This window comes from Hevea brasiliensis, chromosome 8 (assembly GCF_030052815.1).
Source record: "Hevea brasiliensis isolate MT/VB/25A 57/8 chromosome 8, ASM3005281v1, whole genome shotgun sequence".
NCBI classification, from domain to species: domain Eukaryota; kingdom Viridiplantae; phylum Streptophyta; class Magnoliopsida; order Malpighiales; family Euphorbiaceae; genus Hevea; species Hevea brasiliensis.
In genome coordinates, this window is record NC_079500.1 from 27,393,230 (window position 1) to 27,410,522 (window position 17,293).

Genomic DNA, 17,293 nt, shown 5'->3' on the forward strand with positions numbered 1-17,293 from the left:
TTAGCGATCTCACTGACCTTTTCTTTGTGCAGGTCTGGCGGGTGGTGAGGGTTCTAGGAAACGGAAGAAGGACAAAGAGATCTCGGAAAATAAAGAGATGAAGCGTTGAAATGCTTGAACACACAGTCATGAATGCAGGGAAGTACAAGGGGACCTGCCTCAACCTTCGGATCTGCCGACCGCTGAAGCTGTCCGATCTCCTCCTAGATTGGAAGAGCAACCTCCTGCTCTTCCAGTTGTTCCAAGCACGAAAAGGGGTCCTTCTCAATCTTCTGGGAGGACCTCTTCTCGCGGCGCTCAAAAGCTAATCGAGTCCCTGAAGAATAACCGGATCGTTCGAGAACCGGTTTTGCCCAAGTCTTGGGGTCTTCCATCTTTCTTCGGGAGGATCGGGACAGGCTATCCTCGAACAGCCTTGATGATATCTTGACTCAATCCATGAGCCTGAACGTGGAGTGCCTGGTGAATCAGACCATGGTTTGGGAAAAGGTTCAGCGTCTGGGTAAGGAGATCGGGAAGAAAAATCAGGAAGTGGCTTCCCTCCGATCCCAACTCTCATCCGCTCAAGATTATATATCTCAAGTTGAGGGGCGGGCGAAGTTTTATGAGGACAGGGTGGCCGAACTGAATCTTGTTCTGGCTGAATGTAATTGGGTTCTAGGAGAAGTCCAGCGCTACTGAGCCAACGGCTACTCAGTCGCCCAACTCATCGAAGAGCTTAAAGAGAAAGACGAGGAGCTTAAGGAGAAAGACGAAGAGATGGTGACGGGAATAGCCGGGGCCTATGTGAATGCTCACAAGGACCTCTTGGCCGAACTCCAGAAGCGTTACCCAGGGGAGGACTTCTCTTGGATGGCCGACCTGGCTCCTGAGGGCGACGATGAGGACAGTGAGGAGGAAGCCGAGGGTGAGAGAGAGAGTGAGCAAAATGTAAATCAGGCTGGGGGTGACCCTCCAGCTGAATAGCTTGTACAAAAAAATGAAATGAAATGGGCTCTCTTTTGTTCAATGAATGGATGTGATTGGAAAATCTCTGAATTGCCTAAGTATTTGATTGTATGAGCATAGCGAAACAAGAACTAAATGCAATTATTAATCTAAGTATAAGAGATCGGAAAGCACAATAAGCATGAGATCGGTGGGGAAGAAATGCTGAATGGGACTTGATTAAAATTGAAAATTTAACTTGAACACTTAAGATTGGAATCCTTATTAAACCGAACCAAAACCTTAACTCTTAAACTTTCGAAAGGGAGATCGGCAATAAAACTGGTAGGAAAAGATCTAGTGCCAGTTCATTTATCAGGAATATACTTGACGGGTCCTGAGTTTCGACAATGGGTTTGAGAGATCGGTGAGCGATAGACTGGTAAAGCTTTGACTGATGCGAGAACTTAACAATTTGATTTAATTCTTTGTGAGGAGAGATCGGAATTGTGACAGCCTATCAAAGAGGGATCGGAAATGTGATTAGCTGTCCGAAGGAGGCTTAGTACCGGGGATCGGTTTCAAAGTTTTATTGATTTTGGGAATCGGCCAAAATATGGTGTCGACAAGTAGTTCTTTATGTTTAGCTTCGAATGATATAATTTAAAAAGAATTTGTACCTTTTAATTAATTAATTAGGTAGAAATGGTATTAAGTATCTAATCACAATAAAATTATTTATTTTTATAGATAAGTTAAAACTCTCTAATTTAAATGTAAAGATAAAATAAATTAATAAAAATTATTTACATAAGTTAAAATGCATGAATTTAAATGTAAAAAATAAAGTAAATTGATAAAATTTATTTATGAATAAGATTTTATTTAATTTAGAATTGCTTATCAAGTTAAAATAAATTTACGATAGAAAAAAATTTCTATTAATAATTATAAATTGTCAAAATTTTTAATATCATAAATATTACAAAAGATTGAATAATTTTTTGTTCGTTCATATAATTTCATCACCGTTTGTACTGTTAAAAATTATTTAAAAAATTTAATATCAATACTTGCAAATTTATTTGTGAAGATTTCTGACAATAAATTTATAATTTGTAAATTATTATAAAATATATGCTTTTTCGTTCTCCTATTTTTTTTATTGAATTAATAATTCAACGATCATATATTCATTTCATAAGGCATAAAATTATAAAACTTGAAACTTTCACTGCAAGAAAATATTAGTACAGAAATCGAATTTAGAAATGGATTTATGTCGGTTTATAATTTGAAACGGTTTTTAAAACGGAAATCGAACAGAACGGGTTAAATATATCAGAAACAGATTAGCAACAATTTTGAAACTAAAATTTGAAACTGAAAACAATCGATTTCTAAATTACGCAGTATATTTTGACGGTAAATTTAGCATCAGTAAATTTACGCAGTTTCATAAGGCATAAAATTATAAAACTTGAAACTTAATTTTACTTTCATAAAAAAATATTAAATATAAAGAAACATTTAATTTGTCATTTAAACTTAACATTAATTGTTAAATATATCAGAAACAGATTAGCAATAATTTTGAAACTGAAATTTGAAATCGAAAACAATCGATTTCTAAATTACGCAGTATATTTTGGCGATAAATTTAGCATCGGTAAATTTATGCAGTTTCATAAGGCATAAAATTATAAAACTTGAAACTCAATTTTACTTTCATAAAAAATAATTAAATATAAAGAAACATTTAATTTGTCATTTAAACTTAACATTAATGGTTAAATAATTTGGAACTGTGAGTAAAGATTTTAAATCAGACTATTTTATGTGTTATGGATGAAAATAAAATTTTTATAAACTAATACAATAGCTACTTTTATCATCATTCCCTCAAAGAATAAAATTTATTTTGCACTCATCATGCTCAAGAGAGAATTAATTATTTTTCCAAATTCATTAACCTCTAAACTAATGGAATCAATCATGCTATCTTGGGGATAAATCAATCTAATTTCTAAACCAATTAATTTGTTTTCAAGATTACATTTGCATTATGATGCCCTCTATCTCAAACAAGAAAAGATGTTATGACATATGTAAAATAATACATCTTTTATTATAATATATAATTTTTTATTTTACTATGCAAATTTTTATTTTAATATAAACAATTTAAAAACTAAAATAATAAATAAATTTAATTTGACCCATAATACACTATATTAATTAAAAAGAGATTTTACATTTTAAACATTAAAATCTTTTTATATTATAAGATGTATATTTAATATAGGCCATTAACCTAGCTATATGAATAGCAATGCATATAAATAAGTTTTTTTTTTAATTATATATTTAAAAAATTGTCAATTTTTTTAAGACGTTGAAGTGCATATATTCATCAATTTCACGTGTAAGTTTGTAACTTTATTAACGATTTTAAAGCGATATATCTATTTGTTTAGTTTGGAATTATATATCAAGTTATACTTAGAATAAAAATTACAGTAAAAAGTTTTATTAATAATTATAAATTATTAAAATTTTAATATTATAGTTCTAACATTGGAAATATTATAAAAATTTAAGGGCAATTTTATTTGTTAAAAGTCCATCCTCTCATATATACATATTTATCTATCTATATAAATAAATCACGTTAAATTCTTCTTAAAAATTGTCATGAAGCACTTTGAAAAAGAGAGTTTGGCTTGCTAATTATTAATTTTTTCTTTTAATATTAATATATTAATATTTTAATTTATCTTTAATCAATTATATTAATTTATGATTTAAAAAAATAATAAATTATATTTAGTGGCCATTGATTTGCAGGATTATATATATAAAGATAAGCTTCCAATGTTGATTTTGCATGTAGTTCTTTTTATTTTTATTTTTTTAATTCATCTTTATTATTTATATCTACTAATCATCATGGCAATATTTTTATATTTTTTTAATCTTGTTCATTTGTTTATTTTATGAATGATGAAATATTTTTTTTGTATATATGTTAACTAATTTGTTTTCCATAGAAAATGGATTAAAAAAGCGATAAAAATATAATTTTATTGAAAATCTAAATTAGACATATAAAAGTTAAAAATAAAATATTAAAGTGAGAGTATTATAATTATATGCTATAGATTTTAATTATCAAATTATATAAAAAAAATTAGAAATGATTTTATAAAAAAATAAAATATTAAAATTTAAATTAAATATAAAAAAGTTAATTTTAGCTAGTGTGTGTGGGTATATATATATATATATATATATATATATATATATATATATATATATATATATATATATATATATATATATATATAAGCTAAGTCTTGAATATGACTTCGTAAGAGTGTGCTACCTAAATAAAAGTACGTAAAAAATAATCTTGTATTATGACCACTTTTATGTATTTATTTTTATATTTTGTTATATAAAAAATTTAACTTATCATATTAAATGTCAACTTTTTATCTAGACGTTTTTAAATTTCAACTATTAAAATATTATCTCATAAAAAATATTAATACCTATTTAAAATTCTTTTTACTATCTTTTAAGAATTTTAAAATTTAAGTTTACAATTTAAGATATTATAGAACTCTATTCATCATATTATATAGGAAAATTTATGATTTAGTCCCTAGGTATTGTCATTATTGACAAGTTATTCTTTGTATCTTTAAAAATTCATTAAAACATCATAAACATTTTTTTCTATTGGCTAAAAAGGTCCTTCTGTCCATTTTCAACCCATTTTGTTGTTAAAATCTTGGTAAAAAGAGATAAAAATTTTAAAACCCAAATTTCCCTCCCTCAATAGAATCCCTACCTATCCTGACTCTTCTCACAATTTTTCAGCATTGCTGCCATTTCATCTTTACAACACTAGTGTTCTGCTCAATAACCCAAGTGAAATTGGCAATTTTGTGGAAGGACAAGGACTTTCTTTATCATTAACGCCCATTTCCACTGTGGCTAACTTCTCCTTAGCTGCATTCTCTTCTCTAATCTCATCCTTATCAGAATCCAAAGTGAAGTGTAGATTGTTCTCCATCTACTGCATCTCCACCCCAAGAGGCCTATATTGCATAAAATTACTATAATCCCCACAGCCATCACCAAAACCACAAGCAAAGTAAGATCGAAGTTGAAATGAAATGTAGTGATCCCTCTGGTCCTATGATACTCGGAGTGCCCTTTACATTTTATAATGTAATACCCTTATGCTCTTTTCATGTAAAGAGCAACCATGAACGATCATATTGATATACGCGTTCGTACAAACCATATGCCTTGCAAAATCAACCTAACCATATGGGCCATTCATGCATAATTATTCGATTTTGAGGAAGACTTTAACTCCAAAATCATTGAAACCACACAAATATGTTATTCCTCTTCTTCTTTAATTACATGGCCATCACTGTTGTCTCCTTTCTCTTCGTTATTGATTCTCTAATCACACTTTTTAACATTATCAAATCATAAGATGGAATTGGCTCCACCCTCTATTTGCATGTTCTTGTTGTTGCCACACTTTTTTCCCTGTACTCAATTTTAGGTCTGGCATCGAATTTTTTAAGGTCTGTTCGTTTCCCTTCATCACTTCTTGATTTGATCCTTTTATGCACTTTTGTCGAAGAGTTCTTGTTGTATTATCCCCAAAGGAAGGATATAAGTGGAATTAAGAAAGCATTTTGATCTTTTGCTTGTACTTATTAAGATTTGGGTTTTGATTGCTTTGGGTGGTCGATTTTGTTATTCGAACAAGTGCAAAAGACGAGATTGAGCTTAGGCTTGGATTTGAGATAGGAGGGGTGAAAGATTTTCATGCACCAATAATAATGAAACAACCATCCACCATGGTTAGAGAGAAAAGCCCCATTTTTGAAGAATTTTTTATGGGTTATACATCTCCCTTAGAGATTAAATTTTAGAAAGACCTCAAATTTGAGAAATGTATTATATGGTTAGTCATGGTTTTGAAAGTTCAACATAGGTGTTGTCACGACCCAACCTATGGGCCGGACTGGCACTAGGACCTGGGCCAGCCTAAAGCCCCCAAGGCCCGTAGTAAGCCTAACTATTCCTCAACCCAACTCTAAGGCTCATTTGGGCCCAATTTCAAGAATTCAATAGGACAGAACCTGACCATAAAATGGACCATTCAACTGAGAGTTTTTTAATCGCCCGACCTGTAAACACAATATATAATAAATTGGGGAGCTCAACTCACCCTCTACATAATCAAAATGTCATAACTCAAATAGGAGCTCAGCTGCCTCATCCAATCTCATCATGCATACAGTTAATAATTTTACAGGTCCAACATAACTTTTATAATACATACCCAAAATAAAAATAAGTGCTTCTAACACATGTGGAGTCTAAAATTTAAATCAATTGTACAAAATACATTGAATACTATTAATGGACCTGCGAAGAAGAAGAGCAGGTTAGCCAGCCTAGAAAAATAGATGAACAGGAGTGAGCGTTCAACTCAGAGAGTAAAATACTAATTTTAATCATAATCTCTATAACTATCTAAAGCTAATACACTTTGTGGAGTGAAATGCAACATCATCATAATTTTCATATCATAACAGCAAAAAGGCAATTTGGAGCACTCACACACCCAATATTGTTAAGCAAAACATATATGGGAGTTGATCCCCTATACAGCCCTCTTAATCCAACATCTGCCAGCGAGTGTCTCTCAAGTCGGACTTTCGCTTAATAAACCAAATGCGGGGTCCCAGTGAGTGTCTCTCAAACTGTGTCTACCCATCCTATCCATATCCAATACCATACCACACGCACACACACTGCTCCAAATTATCATAAATAACATCCATGGCACTTCAACAATTATGAATGCAATATAAAAAGTGCATAGTATTTAACTACACAGATACATATTTATAAGTGATGCATGAACATGCTTGAATATATAATAATATCAAAATTACAATTAAAATTAATATTTTACTCACAAACTTGAACTAAGGTCACTGCGGTGGCTGGGCAGACAAGGGAGGCTGTCCCGGCTCACCTGACAATTTTATTATAATTATTTAATATATTTGACTCAATACAAGTTTAGAAAAGACCAAAGACACCTTAAGTTGTGCTAAAAATCTAGTAGAGTCTCTCCTATACCTATGACCTACCCAACCTACAAAATGGTTCAAATAACACTTCTAAACTCAACCCATATCTCATCATCATTATATGGCCCCTCCTGGGCCCTCCAAACCAAGCAATAATCACAACACCAGATAATTATAAGACTTCAAAACTAATATTTTTCAAAAACTATCCAAACTAACTTTAAAATTTCTATAAACCTGCCTCACGGTTCTTAACAACATTATAAGGCTATTGTAATAGGAATCATAATTTTCTTATTATCCACGAATATTTTATAAATTTTATTCTAACCCAGTACAAGGAAAAAATTGAGTAATGTAGAGTTTGAGTTTACCTACGCCAAATCTGACAACTAGAACGCGTCTAGAATGTCTAAAAACGATGGGGTAACCTATAATCTTGACCCGGTTCTGAAATAGTTCCAGCAGCTTATCTGCTCGGTCCGAAATTGTAGATCCAGGCAACGATCAAATTTCCACGAAATAAAAGTACATACTCGAAGTCCATAATACCAGGGTTAGAATAAAAAAAAAATATATATATATATGTATATATATATATATATATATATATATATATATATATATATATATAATAATTATTTGAAAATTAGGGATGTTACATTCTTCCCCCCTTATAGAAAATTCGTCCTCGAATTTTACACAAGGCAGAACAATGACACATAGTTGCATATCAAACTTATGAGTACTTATTGCGCATATCCCACTCTAACTTCCAAGTGCATTCCTCCATAGATTAACTCCTCTACAGGACTAACCATAGAGATTTTCCTTAATCAAAGTTATCTCATCTGATAGTCTGCTATGGCTACTAGTTGCTCCTCAAAGATCAAATTCTCATTTAACTCCACTGTGTCTGGTCGCAGCACATGAGAAGGATCGGGAACATACTTTCTAAGCATGAAAATGTGGAATATTGGGTGGACATGAGAAAGGTTTGGTGGCAACTCTAACTAATAGGCAACTGCTCCCACTCTGTTCATGATCTTAAAAGGTCCTATATAACGGAGTGTCAATTTGCCTTTTCTTTTCAAATCTCATAACCCTTTTCATAGGAGAAACCTTCAAGAACAAGGTCACCCATTACAAATTTTACATCTTTTCGCCTTGGATCTGCATGAATGGTTAAAAATTTTTATGTCTATCTGCCCCTGTCATAGTATGCCAGCTACCATCCTCCTTCTGAGTCTAAACCATCACATCTGACTACTCGTTTACCCCTCTCTTTTTTTTTTTTGTCATCTCTAGTACTCATTATAACTCCACTACTCTCGACTTGATATTTGATAATTTTAATCAACTTTGGTGCTTACCTCACTTTTATTACGCCCTAACGTGTCTCTTGGTGACTTCAGTCCTAATTCCTTTGTTTCAATAATCTCTGTTCCCCAAAAACATGACTTATGTTCCTTACCCTATAGTATCCTATGAAATGCTTTCCTGTAGCACCTATTATATACATCTCGTTCGAAACCTTTACTTGTTCTATGACCTCAATGGTCAATACCTATAAATCTTCTCACTCCCATGACACTTCAAATTTTCAATCTCTTTTGTGTCATTACTAAGGTCCTTAGACCAGCTCCTGTCTATCTTATGTAACTAGTTATGTAGAGCTCCATCCAAGTGTCAAGTGTACCCTACACCACTTATCAATATTGGAAAGTGAACTTGGTCTCTTCTCTTATAGGATAAATGTATTTGTATTCCCTGACAACCCAGTTAATGCAACTTTATCATTTCCCACTCCTTATCTGGAATGGAAATATCTAGACTTCTTCCTAAAGCTTCTTAGTATGTGGCCTACTTCTGACACATTTGCACTTAGATCAAGGCTCTACTACTCCTTTAATCTATCATCTCACAATAACTTGTTTTAAACATCTCTTAGTGTGTTCCTAGCATACCTATTTCTTCTTATTCTCATCATTATTACTAGCTCTACCGAGCTTTCTTCATGTCCTTTGGATCTTATCCACTTTCTTTTCCTATTTCTGCTATCGTTGATATCTTTTCAACATGTTGTACTTGTTCCTTAATCTTAGTCCTATCGCACCCTTACACCTTTTCCTTCAAGGATGTCCATCCCATCATCAACTTTAACTTTTTTTTTTATTTCTTAGTCTTATCTTGATTACTAGTTCCATTACTGCGAGAATTCTAACTTTACGATTGACTCCTACCAGCACATTCTTCACATTACATAACACTTGTAATTAACTATAGAAAATTCTTTTTGTATCCCCTTTCCCAACTTACCTATCAAAACATTATCATTCCCTACCAGCCTTAATAGGAAATTGCTCATCCTAGATGGATAGGAGCCCCAGAAATTATAAGTTCCATCTGAACTAACGTGGCTGTGGGAAATATGTGTCATGCCTTAATTCTGAATAAGATACTTCACGTGTTCATTCTCCTTAATATAATCACATATCCTGCCCATAGCTTTCCAAACTTCAATCCCAACTTTTCCCATTAGCAACAATTTCATTCGCTGTAACTCATTAGCAAATAGCAATTCCTCCAGCTTATAGTTCAAAAGGGTTATAAGCCCTAGTAACTAGCTCGATTTAACTCCTATCACCTCTCTGATAATTCTTTCATACTTAACATTAGGTACACCATTATCGTCATTTTCGCCTCAAAAGATTGGATATGTACTAACGCCCATCAAATTTTCAATTAATTGGGTCACTTTGACACGACCTCTCTTCTTAACATAATCTCCTAGAATCAAAACACAAGCCAATTTGAAAAGAAGGAGAAATGTTCTCCCACCATTTATGGTATACCATTGTTTGATAGACAAGATTTAGCACATACCTCTTAGTCTCCCTTTTTACTTTCATTATTTCTTTGTAATTATTATGTGTTATTACAAGATATCAGTTGTATCTACTATTTGTTATACTGTTGTCCTGCCTGACATATCATCTTAGAATTTACTATTTCCTTTTTACTCTCCATTTATCTTCCATACTTATAATTATTTGTCCAATGCTCCTTATACTTAGTTATATTCTAGAAGATAAAAGCACTCACAGATTCTTTCATATCTACTCCAATCTTACCAACAATTACTCCTCTAATCCATGTACTTCTCAATATCTTATAATTACACCTATACCTATCTTGTCCTATTCTGACCGTTATTAGCGTTCTGCTACATATCATAATACTATTATTTATTTATTTATTTATATATTATTACTCTTTTTTTTATATAATTATTCTATCGATCACACTGAAAATATATGTCTAACTCCAATTTTTGACTCTAGGTCTCACTACTCTAAATTTTAATATCAAGCCTCTGTGACATTATCCCTCATCTTGCATATTTATATCCCTTATGTTGACTTTTATCAAACTTACTCCTACTGATCTTGCTTCTTTATCTGACAATACAATTCAAGTTACCACAACACGCTCAACAATTACTACCTACTTTGGTCGCACACCTCACTTAATTTCCATTATACTGTCAATAACCAAAAGGGTTCTTATGTCATTGCCCCATTATCCTACATTGGGGGTAGAAAACAGATAAGGTCTAATCCAGATCCTCTAACTCTAAGCTCTAGACTCAGGCTCCTAACACTACATCAATTATGACCTGCTCTAAGTCCTGTACTTCTGGGTTCCATAACTTAGCAATGTTCTTTCTAATGCCATCCTTTTCTACACTCTCTATCCTTTTTTTTTTTATCTCGTTTACCCTTCCTGAAACCACATTCACCTCCTCGGTATTTTGGCTCTATTCTTCCTAATCTTATCCCAATATGTTTTTCCAGTTTATTCTTTAGCCAACTCTTTTTATCTTACCCAAATCTGAACTTTCACTCTTTCATCCTTAGCTCTATTTTCTTTTTGAACCTGATTGTCATATCAGAAACTTATACCTTTCCACTATCCCTACCACGTCATCTATACCTCAATGTTACTCAGAATTGATCCTCTAACTATCCTAGCTAGACTTCTACTGGCATTCAAGCTATCTCTCCTACTCCATTTGAACCGCACTCCATATATATATATATATATATATATATATACATATTCTATGATTTATCGATGCCAACTTTTGTCCTTTTTCTTTTACTTTATTTGGAGTATACTTTAGTCTTAAGCATTAGATGCTACGGATGAACTTAGGGAATAGCAGTCATACTTCTCCTGCGTGATCTCTATTCTTACCCTTTTGGACTACATACTACCCCTTACTACCTTAGGGAGGGGATCTATAGCAACTCTAATTTTTCATATCCATTTAATTAGCTGAAACTTAAAATATTAGGTATCCAAACCCGTCATTCAATTTAAAGGCTTACATACATCTTGATCTTACATCTTATAATTCCTACATGGAACTTGTACCCTCTCCAGAACACCTGAGCTAACAACTCTCTATCTCACACTACAATCCCATCTAGGACACTACTCCATAAGTCATCATTATCAGTAATAACCTTCGATCCCTTCTGAAAAGATGGGACTATACCCTAACTTACTGCAACAAAGGTACTACATTTACCAACTTGCCAAAACCAAGTCAAATTAATAACTCTCTTATCATACCATAGCTCTGTAAATCATCATTTCATAGTTTCGACCTTCCCTAGGTAGTAGGGTTGTACTTTACACCTTGCTGATACACATAAGATAAACTATTCTCACTAAGCTCTAAGCAAAACGTCTGTCGTACTGCAAAAACCATCCAAAATTCCATACTAAAGACTAGATGGTCTCACTCTATAGATGTTACCTTTACTTTGCAACTAATCCGTAACCTCTGGTCTGATGGCAACTCTTGATGTAACTCAAGCTCATGTTAGGGTAACCGAGTTACTGACTCTAGTTACCACCCAACTGTGACCTTTCGATATTCTAGCTCTAGATCCCTAACCAGGAGTTCCCAACTCCTCTACAGATATAGAACTCTGTTCTAGCATAATTGTACCAAAACAGAAGCCATCCGCAAACACCCTCATTATGGAGCACCATGGGGATGCACGCAGCTCTACACAATAATCTCATGTCGATACTGTAATCTGCAATGTACAAAGTAGGCATCGAGAACATTGTATAGTTACTACGATACGTCCTGACAGACTAGTTCTCCCAATCTCTTATCTCTCTTGAATATACTATTATCATAAACTTACTCTATCTGGGTCATCCACTGACGACTGCCAGCAGTGGTATCCTCACCCTTATCTAGAGCAATTATACTATCAAAACTCACCTTTATGTACTCGTGCCTAGCACCATATAGGCACAACACTTAGATCCATACTGATAGAAATATAGTGTTTCTTGGAGAACGTATTTCCATGGCAGACCTCAACATGTCTGCTAACTCTATTTCACACTTCTATGTACTTCACAAAACTGAGGTGCTAAACTGAAGCACTCTTATATTAACCGAGGAATAATGCAGAATCTAGAAACGAAGAATTACAGAAAAAAGACGAAATAGAATCCTATACTCTGTATGTGACAACTCTAAGTGCACACTTTCCCATGAATCTAAAGCCTAAGCTTTGATACCACTTTTGTCATGACCCAACCTATGGGCCGGATGGGCACTAGGACCTGGGCCAGCCTAAAGCCCTCGAGGCCTGTAGTAAGCCTAACTATTCCTCAACCCAATTCTAAGGCCCATTTGGGCCCAATTTCAAGAATTCAACCAGACAGAGTCTGACCATAAAATGGACCATTCAACTAGGAGTTTTTGACTCGCCCGACCTGTAAACACAATATATAATAAATTGGAGAGCTCAGCTCACCCTCCACATAATCAAAATGTCATAACTCAAATAGGAGCTTAGCTCCCTCATCTAATCCCAACATGCATACAGTTAATAATTTTACAGGTCCAACATAACTTTTATAATATAGGCCCAAAATAAAAATAAGTGCTTCTAACACATGTGGAGTCTAAAATTTAACTCAATTTTACAAAAGACATTAAATACTATTAATGGACCTGCGAAGAAGAAGAACAAGTTAGCCACAACAAATAATCCTCATGTAGCCTGAAAAAATAGATGAATAGGAGTGAGCGTTCAACTCAGAGAGTAAAATACCATTTTTAATCATAATCTCTATAACTATCTAAAGCTAATGCACCCTGTAGAGTGAAATGCAACATCGTCATAATTTTCATATCATAACAGCAAAAAGGCAATTTGGAGCACTCACACACCCAACACTGTCAAGCAATACATTTATGGGAGCTGATCCCCTATACAGCCTTCTTAATCCAACATCTGCTAGCAAGTGTCTCTCAAGCCGGACTTTTGCTTAATAAACCAAATCCGGGGTCCCAGCGAGTGTCTCTCAAGCTGTGTTTACCCCGAAGGACCGGGTCCCAGTAAGTGTCTCTTAAGCCGTGTCTACCCGTCCTATCCATATCCAATACCATACCACACACACGCCACACACACACACTGCTCCAAATTATCACAAACAACATTCATGGCACTTCAACAATTATGAATCCAATATAAAACGTGCCTAGTGTTTAACTACATAGATACATATTTATAAGTGATGCATAGACATACTTGAACATATAATAATATCGAAATTATAATTAAAATTAATATTTTACTCACAAACTTGAACCAAGGTCACTGTAGCGGCTGGGCGGAGGAGGAAGGCTGTCCCGGCTCACCTGACAATTTCATTGCAATTATTTAATATATTTGACTCAATACAAGTTTAGAAAAGACCAAAGACACCCTAAATTGTGCTAAAAATCTGGCAGAGTCTCCCCTATACTTATGACCTACCCAACCTGCAAAATGGTTCAAATAACACTTCTAAACTCAACCCATATCTCATCATCATTATATGGCCCCTCCTGGGCCCTCCAAATCAAGTAACAATCACAATATCAGACAACTCAATTATAAGACTTCAAAACTAATATTTTTCAAAAACTATCCAAACTAACTTTAAAAATTCTATAAACCTACCCCGCGGTTCTTAACAATATTATAAGGCTATTATAATAGGAATCGTAATTTTCTTATCATCCATGAATATTTTATAAATTTTATTCTAACCCAGTACAAGGTAAAAATTGAGTAATATAGAGTTCAAGTTTACCTACGCTAAATCTAACAACTAAAACGCGTCCAGAACGTCTGAAAATGATGGGGTAGCCTATAATCTTGACCCGGTTCTGAAATGGTTCCATCAGCTTATCTGCTCGGCCTGAAATTGCAGATCCAAGCAATGATCGAATTTCCACGAAATGAAAGTACATACGCGAAGTCCACAATACTAGGGTTAGAATAATATATATATATATATATATATATATATATATATATATTATTTGAAAATTAGGGATGTTAAAGGTGTGTTGAGAGTTTTTATTCATTTACTATTTGTTTGAAGAGGTTTGATTTGGTTGCATTGCTTTGAATAGCACTTTGAGAAGTATAGGGTCTCTAGAGAATAAGGGGTAGAAAGGGGTTCTAATTTTATTGTTTGGCTAAAAGGGTATATTAGTCTTTTTACATATCTCTAACGACAAAATGCATTAAAGATGAACAGAAGGACCTTTGAGTTAACAAAGAAAAACGTTATGAACTTTTTAATGATTTTTCAAAAATACATGGACTAATTTGTTAATAATGGTAATACCCAGAGACTAATATCTCTAAAAATCAATCTTTTTTAATTAAAATTTTATTAAATTAGAAAATTTTTTTAGTTTTACACACACACACACACACACACACACACACACACATATATATATATATATATGCACACATTATTCATAAAATTATGCTTAAAATTTAAATATTTCTTTTTAAAAACTTTCTTCTTATATTTAAAATTTAAGAATTTCAATGATGATATTCAAAATTGCCACATGGCATATGTGCTTTTTCTTTTTTACTTTGTCCATTCTTTTATTGGTTTTTTTTTATTATTTTTTAAAATTATTTTATAATGGAAGCAAGAAATTGCTGAAAAAGCTCTAAAATCTGTCCTAGGGGAAGAGCTCTACTTGGTCAATATTTTGGGGCTTCAAAAGTGGCTCGAGATTCAATGTTTCACCAAAATGGTTAAGTTAAGTCGACTATTCCTTCTTTGCTTATGACTTTCTTGGAGAGGTAAAGAGCACTGTCTGACTTGGACTTGTTGTTGTGGTAGTTAGATAGGAGAACTGGTTGAGGTAATGGTTGTGATCTGAGTTAAGGCCAGGTATGGAGTATTAGTGTGGCTCTTTAGTGCCGATAAGGTGGGTAGATGAGATCTGCCATCAATCTGGAAAGATATTGGTGGATATGGAATCGGTTATTGTTCTTTGTGGCTTTGGTTGATCGGATTGGCTTTTATTCAAGGCCCAAATTGTGACTTGGCAATAATAAGGTTGGTTGCTTTGGTTTGGGTTTCTATAGTGCAGGATTTGCTTATGTGTCCCATAACTCCACAATTATTGCATATGTTTGGCATTTTTTCATATTTGAGTTGAATTCATTGAGTGGTACCATCGTGTAAACTTGGCCACGAGCCATTTCTTTTGAATCGAACCAAAATTGACCCGGATCAAACTCAGGACCAAACTAGGTCAATAGTTCTGAGGCTTGAATTAGCCAGAAACCAAGATTAAGGGGGTCGGTTATGCCCTCATTGAACCTGAATTAAAACCGAATCAATTCAAAAACTTTTCTTTTTTTTTTTTTGAAAAAATTATATTGGATTTATATTTGATTCCTTTTATTTTTTTTACATTAAAAACTAAGTAAATGTGTGCAAAAATTTATTATAATTTGATAACACTAAAATTCAAATCAGAATCATACCGGAACCGTTCTAACCAAAACCATTATGAACTGAGAAAATTTGAGCATGTTCCAAGCCAAACAACCAAGGCCTATTGAACCACCAAAATTGGCCCTTGGCTAAGCTTACAATTGTGTTTCTGATAGTATAGCCTTGCAACAAAAGATTTCTCTAAGAAAAGTGAAGCTTTGATTTGAAGAAAACTTGGGTACCTATTCTCCCATCTCGCGTAAGATCAGCCTCCATGAATCTGCCAATAAGGTCTCCGATGGCCTAGGCATTAGTGAAATTAATCTGGCTTGGAGGTAAACATGTGCTTGAACTTGGAAAGGAGATTATGTGAAGTTTAGGTCATTAAAAGCAATACTGGTGACAATTCCTAGAGGCATAGTTGTAAGTTATGCACAACCCATGGCTTGTTCTCAAGGACAAACACTTTGCATCAATTTCATGGTTGAAAGAAAACAAGTAGGTGTTGGTTTTCTAGGTGGTGATCCAAAAAGCCCTCATTGTGTACTAAGATTTGGTTAACACCGCCTTAACTGCATTTGCACTGAAGGTCTTACTAAAAATTAAGGGAGAGCAAACCGTGGGTTTGGCTCCAAATTGAACCAAAATAAAAAAATTATAAAACCAAAATCTTGAAAAATGCAAACCGAGACTGAATTAAGAGAAAAATGAATCGAGCAAAACCAAATAAGTTCAATTTGGAACAATCGAATTGTGCCGTTCTTAATTAAACAATATCGTTTCTCCAATTCTCGCATCATACCAAAATACCAATGCCTAGAGACAAGCAACGTCCTCAAATCTATAATCCAGAAGGAAAACAAAATACAAAGAAAAATTCTCAAATTTGTTTACCAATCATTACAATCAACATTGTAATTCAATTTACAATTTGAATCAAACAGGAAAAAAAAAAAAAAAAAACCATATGCCTAAACCCATAAATAGAACAAACCCATAGCCAAACATATACCTTTTGATGTCAATAGTGAGACAGTGAGCTTGATTAATTTATTATAAAGCTTCCAAAACTAAAGCACTCGTTGAATATGGAGATGCAATGCGATGGGTGAGTTGAACATGCAGCAAGGCAAATGCATAAACCCAAACCATCAATCACATAACCCAAATGAAGGAGGCTATCTGCGATGCTATCTGTGACTGAGAAGCAACAATGGTCAGGATTGACAGCGATGATAAAAAAAATTCCATTGACTAATAGGTTTAGAGAAACCAAAAAGCTGAGAGAGCAAAAGAGAAGAATAAGTGGTTATAGATACTAGATGTAGAGAGAGTGAATGGTTAGGAACTTGGGATCGATGAGGACTTGATTGTCGTCTTTGTGG